The following is a 6,927-nucleotide window of genomic DNA, read 5'->3' as shown; positions in this document are numbered from 1 at the left end:
TCTGGAGGCTTCGCAAATCGCTCTATGGGCTCAAGCAGGCTGGTCGATGCTGGCATGAGAAGCTGCATGAGGTGCTCACCAAGCTTGGCTTTGAGCGACTCAGCTGCGAGCACAGTGTCTGGGTCTATCTGCGCGATGGAGTGCGTCTTATCATCCCTGTCTTTGTCGATGACATCACCATTGCTGGCAAATCCAAGTCAGCCATCCAGCGCGTCAAGGACGACCTCCAGAAGCACTTCAAACTGCGAGATTTGGGCCCCACTTCCTGGCTGCTTGGTGTCAAGATTGAGCGCGACCGCTCCAAGCGTTCCCTGTCGATTTCGCAGCGCCAGTATGCCCTGGACATCCTAGAGCGTTATGGGTTTGCAAACTGCGACCCTGTGGGCACTCCTATGGATCCTGGCCTTCGCCTCAGCGCAGATATGGCCCCATCTTCGCCCTCTGACATTCGTGAGATGCAGAGCATTCCCTACCACCAAGCGGTGGGTTCCCTCTTCCACCTGGCTGTGGCAACTCGCCCAGACATAGCTCGCACTGTGGGCAACCTCGCACGCTTTTCGCAGAACCCAGGCATCACCCACTGGAAGGCAGTCAAGCACCTGTTTCGCTATATTAAGGGCACCCTCGACTACAAGCTCACCTACTCCCCTTCGTCGGACTCAGAGCTCTTCACCTCCTACACGGATGCGGACCATGCAGGCTGCCCAGACACCGGTCGCTCTACCTCTGGCTATGTGATCAAGATGGGCACTGGAGCGATCTCCTGGTCGAGTCGCCTATAATCCCTGGTCGCTCTCTCCACCACAGAGGCGGAGTTTGTTGCAGCGGTCTCAGCTGGCCAGGAGGTGCTCTGGTTGCGAAATCTGCTCTCTGAGTTTGGCTATGACATCTCCTCTGCCTCTAGGCTTCGCATTGTCAACCTCTCTGCGCTCTCTGTGGCCAAGAACCCAGAGCACCATGGGCGGATGAAGCACTTGGATCTGCGCTTCTACTGGCTCAGAGACGAGGTGGCCAAGGGTCGGCTTGAGATTGTGCATCTGCGCACATCTGACATGCCAGCAGACATCCTGACCAAGTCGCTTCCCAAGCCCAAGGTGCTTGAGATGGTGAAGATGCTTGGATTGGGGACTTGATGGATTAGGGGGGAGTGTTGGAGTCGGTGCTGTAGCGCCGTCGATTTTAATCGCACCAAGTCCCGCATCGCGCCATACATAGTTCGCGCTGTCCGCTATCTACGGTAATTTTCGTATAGTCACAACTCTCATTTCCATACAGATACTACATTTCTTTCACTAGTAGTCTCCATTACTGTAGATCTGACTGCACTCTAGAATAGTGTCTACCTTACGCACTTCTGGTCCGTTTGGCGCCATTCCAGCGCCACGTAGTCTATGGTCGTGTTAGCTAGTTCCCACGCGCTCTGTGCGCCGTCATCTGCGCCTGAGTCGACTCTGCAGTCCTTAGGACTTACAGAGCTCGACTTAGGTGTGTAGCACAGTTTCTTTGCAATGACAAGACTTACAGAGCTCGACTTAGGCCATTGTGACCCCTCTGAGGCCCACTGCAGCTAACAGGATGATGGGTGCGCGCAGTGATAAACGTCAACACGAAACTTCGGTCAAAGCGCAGGGCTCATAACCTGATAAACTCGGGGCTGTGAAGACAAAGAACAGATCCGACTAGAGTCGAAGCAAGATCTTCAGTCAGTAAGGAAAGACTATATTGCAGTAACCAACTGTACCTAGAGTCGAAGCAAGACTACAAAGGTTAAGCAAGTAACTACAAGTTAGAGATAGATGTAATGAAGTACTCACTCCTCAGTCAGTAAGGAAAGACTGAAGAGGAAGGACGCAATCTGAAGTCCTTATATACTATAGAGAAATGTCCACGACTAATCGAAGAGTGGTTAGTCACATGTACCATAGTGCAATGAATAATACAATGACAAAAGAATTGCGATGTATCGCACCATAGGATGAGTAAGAGATGAGTAAGACATAGACCTGTCTAGACCGTTCTGGAGTAGTACAGATTGTCCTAGACAGTACCAGAAGAGTCCGGAAGCATAGCTATAGTACACGAGCAGAGAGTCCCAAATATGGTAACATACTACATAAGCGACTACAGCTAAGTGCTAGGAGACGCATAGCCTCGTGTAGTCCGGACCGGATAAGTCCAAGTTCAACACAAGGGGAGCTATTGTCTGTATGCAAACAAGGGGAAACTACGCCGAATAGAGAACAAGGGATGAACGTACGAGGCTGTGGTCTAAATTAAAAAGGAAATGTAGTGCCGTAGGGGCAGTTCATGACATCAACTGCCCTGGGCAATGAAACTGTCATCCTGGGGTTACCATGGCAGCAGCAACAGAAGGTGGTCATCGACTGGGCACACAACACAGTTGAGATTGCAGAAACAAGGCCAGAACAACCGGCAGAAAGCCTGTCCCTCGACAAGGAAGAAGTCCTATTGGCCTACATCAAGGGTGAACCTGTGGTGGGGATCTTTCAAGACACCTCTGATTCACCCCCCCTACCACAGAACACCGCTATACTGCCCCCCATAACCAAGCACCTCTCTCCCTCAACTGAGTCTCGCACTGGAAATCCCCCCAAGGAAGGACCTACTACTCTTATGGCAACTCCGTTGGGATCAGAGCAAAAGTCAACCCAGCCCAGAAAATGGCACAGAAGTCGGCAACTCCGGATAAGATGTGGGACCTGGATGACATGATCCCAACTTACCTGCACGACTTCGGAGAAACCTTTGAGAAGAAGGCAGCAGAACGCTCCCTGAGTCACGCCCTTATGACCATCTGATTGATCTCAAACCAGACTTCACCCCGAGGAACTGCAAGGTCTACTCGCTCTCTTCAAAGGAGGGAACTGCGCTCAACGAGTTTATTGAGGAGAACCTTCAGAAAGGATACATCCATCACTCCACGTCCCTCATGGCATCCCCATTTTTCTTTGTTGGAAAGAAAGATGGCTCTCTACGACCTTGCCAGGATCTTACAAAGAAGGACACACCATGGAGGTGGATTGACATAGAACAGCACACATTTGACACTCTCAAACAATGCTTCGTCAGTGCACTAGTCCTGCAGATGCCGGATAAAACCAAACCGTTCACCATCGAATCTGATGCCTCTAAGTTCGCCACCAGCGCAGTTCTCTATCAAGCAGACATCAACAGGGACATGCACCCCTGCGGTTACCTCTCCCAATCAGTGGATGCTGCCCAACGGAACTACGAGATCTATAATAGGGAACTACTTGGAATAGTATGTGCTCTAGAGGAATGGCGACACTACCTGGAAGGCAGTCCCTACCCCGTGCTAGTCCTGTCCGACCACATGAACCTAACCTACTTCTGTACTGCTCAGAAACTCAATTGCCGTCAGGCTAGATAGAGTCTGTTCCTGTCCCAGTTTGAACTCGAACTGTGTCACATTCCTGGCACCCATATGGTCCAATCTGACACCCTATCCCGTCTACAACATCTGAACCTGGAGATCAACGACAATGATGCTGTCGTCCTACTACCTGATCACCTATCCGTGTCAAGGATAGACACCAGCCTAGCAGACCGCATTCGTGCAGTCCTCAAAACAGATCAGGTAGTACTTGACGCTTGTTACGACTGACTGTCGAGTGAGTAAGTGGAGATGAGCGAGGCAGGCAGGAGCGCCGACAAGCTCTGATCGCAGTGAGACTGGAGCTGAGCTCAACAGGCAGGACTGGAGCTAAGCTCAACAGACAGGACTGGAGACAAGATGTGTATTGAGCGAAGTATCTTCAGAGCGAAATGCACAATGACTTACCTAGAGACAAGAGGTCGAAACTAGAGTCTCCAGGTAGCAAGGGATCCAGCTATATACAGGGAACGAACAATGGGTGCTAGAGAACAATAGCGTCACCATGGGTACGGAGTACAAGGGATGTAGGACAATAGCGGACGTGGAGACAAAGGGAGCTATTTTCCGTGTGCAGACAAAGGGAAACTATAACAAGTAGGGAACAATAAGTGAACATACGAGGCAGTGGTCCAAATTGAAAAGAAAAGGTAGCACCGTGGGGGCGGTTCGTGACAACGCTCTTGCTGCGGTAAAAATGGGCGGGATCCTACTGATGAAGTTCATGCTTAAAAACTGGATCTTTGAGGATGGCCTCGTCTTCTATCAGAAACTTTGCTATATTCCCTTAGATGAGGAACTATGACGGGACATGGTCCAACGCTACCATGACCATAAACTCATGGGACACCCAGGACAATTTGGCACCCTCGAACTCCTACAGAGGGACTACTGGTGGCCCGGCATGGCATCGTTCGTCAAGAACTACTGCTTAGGATGCGCCATATGCCAACAGGCAAACGTTAACACTCATCCCACATCTCCTCCATTGCTACCAATTGCAGCAAAGCTGAATGCTCTGCCGTTTGAAGTTTCCTCCGTCGACTTTATCACCGACCTGCCTCCCTCAACCGACCGTTACGAACGAGTCTTCGACTCAATCATGGTCATGGCAGACCACGATGCTACAAAGGGGGTAATTCTTATTCCCTGCACAATAACGGTCGATGCCCTCGAGACAGCTAGACTCTACCACGACTTCGTAACCGAACACTTTGGAGTACCGTCACGAATCATCTCCGATCGTGGCCCTCAATTCTCCTCCAAGATCTCTCAGGAAATCACACACCTATCTGGCACTCAGTCATCTATAAGCACCGCCTACCATCCTCAGACCGACGGAGGCACAGAACGCATGAACCAAGTAGTCAAAGCCTACCTCCGGAAGTACTGTACCGATGAATGAACCGGACAAGTGGACTGAACACCTGACTGACCTAGAATTTGCACACAATCAGCGTACTCTGCAAGGACATAACACCTCGCCCTTCTTTCTTATGATGGGATACAATCCCCGTGCTGTACCCACAGTAACCCTACCAACGAACGTACCCTCCGTGGAGGAATGGCTCTCCAACCTTCAGAAGGCTTGGACAGAAGCCCAAACCGCCCATGAATTTGCATGCCAGCATATGGTCAAGCATGTCATCAAAGCCTTTACCTCTTTCAGGAAAGGTGACTCGGTGTGGCTCGATGCCAAGAACATCAGGTTCTTCCAAGTCCCTAAGAGGTTTGCGCTGAAGCATCATGGACCTCTCGAAATCATTGAAGTACTCGTACCACTGACCTACTGGCTGAAACTCCCTGCACAATGGAAGATACACAATATATTGCACACCACCCTCTTATCACCATACCATGAGACCAAGGAACACGGCCCCAACTTCTCTTATCCCCCACCTGATGAGGTCGAGCACGAGGAACAGTGGGAAGTGGAGGCCATCGTGGGAAGAAAGAAGCACGGAAGGGCATACTATTATCAAGTCAAATGGAAGGGATATCTGCCTTCAGAGAACTCGTGGGAACCTGAGTCCAACCTGAAGAACTCCGCAGAACTCCTTGACACCTATAAGAAGGAACATCCCCTACCTTGGAAAGGGGGTAAGAAACGCAAATGCTAGCCTTCCTAACCTCCTCTCGCTATCCTCACCATGTCTTCCTACTCTCGTTCTACCGCAGCCATTCGGGCGGTGCTGTCACAGCCAACGAGCTGTGCCACCAAACAAACAAGGGTAAGCTTACTGGTGCAGAGGTTGGTGCTGAGAAGCAAAGCAACCAGAGGTGACACAGCAAAGGGATGTGAAGGAGTATATTCCCTAGACTAGAAGGGGCAGTGAGGAGGTAGGGCTGCTAGCTACCTATAGAGGAGATGGGGGATCGACGAGAAGATCAAATCTGAGGTTCCCTGCCTCAGACTCCCTACTATATATACTAATACAATGGTGCACAGATCAGGTACCTATTGACCATCGTTTGGTCAGAGTTCTCTGCCTTATGTCCTACCCTCTGACCTGCCTCATGGTGACCTTACGACTAATACCTGAGTCGTGCCGAGTCCGGAACCCTTCCAATGAGTAAGTGCTCCTGCTGTCACATCAGTCACCTGCCGGTGAGTGAGGGTGGGCGCTCCCAGCCATCATGAGGTCTGGGGTTCGATCCTGGCCCCTCCACTTTCTGATACGAGTTGTCCGCCGTCAAGGTGAGCGTCTGTCCTAGTACACATGATCCCCAGGTCACATGGCACGAGAAAACTGTGACAGGTCCCTGGCCCAAGATGATCTTCTATGGGACCCTATGCAACCAAATGTGATTGCAGATGAGATTCCATGCAGCTCCTTCAGTGTCGACCTCCTCATCTGTTGCAGTAAAGTGTACCATTTTGCTGTGCCTGTGGGTCCTGAGCCTAGGTCAGGGTCAGGTAATCTAACCGAAAAGGGAAAGGGGGCGCGACAAGGGTCGGGGTCTGGGTCAGGGTAAAGTAATGTAACTGAAAAGGGAAAAGGTCAGGGTCGGACTCAGGGTCCGGTCATATATGTTACGACTGACTGTCGAGCGAGTAAGTGGAGACGAGCGAGGCAGGCAGGAGCGCCGACGAGCTCTGATCGCAGTGAGACTGGAGCGGAGCTCAACAGGCAGGACTGGAGACAAGTTGTGTATTGAGCGAAGTATCTACAGAGCGAAATACACGATGGCTTACCTAGAGACAAGAGGTCGAAACTAGAGTCTCCAGGTAGCAAGGGATCCAGCTATATACAGGGAATGAACAATGGGCACTAGAGAACAATAGCGTCGCTATGGGTACGGAGTACAAGGGGTGTAGGACAATAGTGGACGTGGGGACAAAGGGAGCTATTGTCTGTGTGTGGACAAAGGGAAACCGTAGCGAGTAGTGAACAATAAGGAAACGTACGAGGCAGTGGTCCGAATCGAAAAGGAAACGTGGCGCCGTGAGGGCAGTTCGTGACAGTACCCCCTCAAAGGATTGTGTCCTCACGATCGAGGCTTGAAGGAAA

The sequence above is a fragment of the Dichomitus squalens genome (assembly GCF_000275845.1).
Source record: "Dichomitus squalens LYAD-421 SS1 unplaced genomic scaffold DICSQscaffold_64, whole genome shotgun sequence".
Classification (NCBI taxonomy): domain Eukaryota; kingdom Fungi; phylum Basidiomycota; class Agaricomycetes; order Polyporales; family Polyporaceae; genus Dichomitus; species Dichomitus squalens.
This window is presented reverse-complemented; position numbering follows the sequence as displayed.